The sequence below is a fragment of the Grammomys surdaster genome, unplaced genomic scaffold, assembly GCF_004785775.1.
Source record: "Grammomys surdaster isolate TR1022 unplaced genomic scaffold, NIH_TR_1.0 348, whole genome shotgun sequence".
Classification (NCBI taxonomy): Eukaryota; Metazoa; Chordata; class Mammalia; order Rodentia; family Muridae; genus Grammomys; species Grammomys surdaster.
In genome coordinates this window covers 3,350,917-3,352,843 of record NW_021604767.1, presented here as the reverse complement: position 1 = coordinate 3,352,843, position 1,927 = coordinate 3,350,917, and the positions used below count along the sequence as shown (strand labels likewise).

At 49.6% G+C, this 1,927-nt stretch overlaps 1 pseudogene; it reads right to left on the bottom strand.

Moving 5' to 3' along the window:
• Positions 1 to 234: 234 nt before the first annotated feature.
• LOC114630906 overlaps positions 235 to 1,927 on the bottom strand; it is a 14,342-nt pseudogene continuing 12,649 nt past the window's right edge.

Genomic DNA, 1,927 nt, shown 5'->3' with positions numbered 1-1,927 from the left:
TCTCTCTCTCTCTCTCTCTCTCTCTCTCTCTCTTTCTTTTCTCTTGTGCCAATTTAGATAGTTTTATTTTTCCTTGCTACTTGTGGTGGGTCCCTGTGGAACAATGCTACACCCTCTACTGAAACTGACTTAATCCACCTAATCAATGTTGAGGCATAAAGAAGTATCACCAGATGGAGGAGCACCTCCACCAGGGAAGCCACCAGGCATTCCTCCAGGCATGCCACCAGTACTCTAATAGAGTTTGGTAATGATAGGGTTGCAGATTTTCTCCAGTTCTTTCTGCTGATGCTCAAACTTTTGCTTCTCTGAAATCCAGTTCTTATCCAGCAAGCTGATGATCTCATTGCTCTTGTCAGGAATCTTCTGTTTTTCCTCATCATTGATCTTGCCTTGAAGTTTCTCATCTTCAACAGTAGCTTTCACGTTGAAGGCCTAGGACTCTAGTGAATTCTTGTAACAAAACTTATCTCTCTGCTTCTCATCCTCAGCTTTGTACTTCTCAGCTTCTTAGACCATGTGCTCAATATCCTCCTTACTCATGTGGCCTTTGTCATTGGTGATGGTGATCTTGTTCTTTTTTCCTGTGCTCTTATCTATAGCAGAAACATTGAGAATACCATTGTCATCAATATCAAAACTAATCTCAATCTGAGGAATCCCACGGGGTGCTGGAGGTATGCCTGTGAGCTCAAACTTTCCCACAAGGTTGTTGTCCTTGATCACAGCCCTTTAGCCTTCATACATCTAAATAAGTACACCTGGCTGGTTGTCAGAGTAGGTGGTGAAAGTCTGTGTCTGCTTGGAGGGAATGGTGGTATTGCGTCTGATGAGGACAGTCATGACTCCACCAGCAGTTTCAATACCAAGGGAAAGAAGAGTGACATCCGGGACTTCCGGTTTGGGACCGAGCCTAGAGCAGGTCGCAGGCAGCAGCTCCGTACCCAACCGCAGAAAACCAAGAAAAACAGGGACTCCCAGGAGCTTGAACTCACGCAGCATCCCAGGTAAGGAAAAAGCACCACTCACCCCAAACAGGGAGAAACAGGGACCCACTGGGACCCAGGAATTCGCTCCTGGCCTGGAGCGGGCTCCATCCGGTCGGGGCCCGAGCACTCGCGGATCCCGGGAGGCAGCTCTGCACCCAATCTCGCAGACTCCAGAGGAAGCGGGGCTCGCAGGACCTCTGTGCCAAGCAGGGTCTTGGGCTAGGAGGTGGCAGTGCTTGCCCCCGAACAGGGAGTGGCTAGGACCCACTGGGACCCAGGAGTTCACTCCAGGGCCCGGAGCGTGGGTTCCTTCCGGTCTGTGCCAGAACAGATCCCGGGAGTCAGCTCTGCACCCAATCTCACAGAACCTAGAGGGAGCGGGGCTCTCCGTGGCTCAAGCTAGCTCAAGCAGTTTCTTAGGCTAGGAGGTGGCAGTGCTCGCCCCCAATCAGGGAGCAACTGGGACCCACTGGGAGCCACTGGGACTCATTGGGATCCAGGAATCCGCTCCTGACCCGGAGCCCCAGCCCCTTCCGGTTTCCACCTGAGCACTGAGCACATCTTGGGCCTCATCTCTAACTCAAGCAGCAAAACCCATCCCAAACAGTTCTGACACAACCTAGATAATAGGAAAGACAGGCCCCAGTCAGAGACAGCTCTGATAGCACAAAGGTGATCCAGAAGACGAAAGGCAAGCACAAGAACACAAGCACCAGCAACCCAAGGTACTTGCCATTATCAGAACCTAGTTCTCCCACATTAGAAAGTCCTGAACTCCCCATATCACCAGGAAAACAAGAACCAGATCTAAAATCATTTCTAATGATGATGCTAGAGGACTATAAGAAGGAAGTAAATAACACTATCAAAAAACTTGAGGAGAACACAGGAAAACAGGATGAAGTCCTTAAAGAAACACAAAAATCCTTTAAAGAATT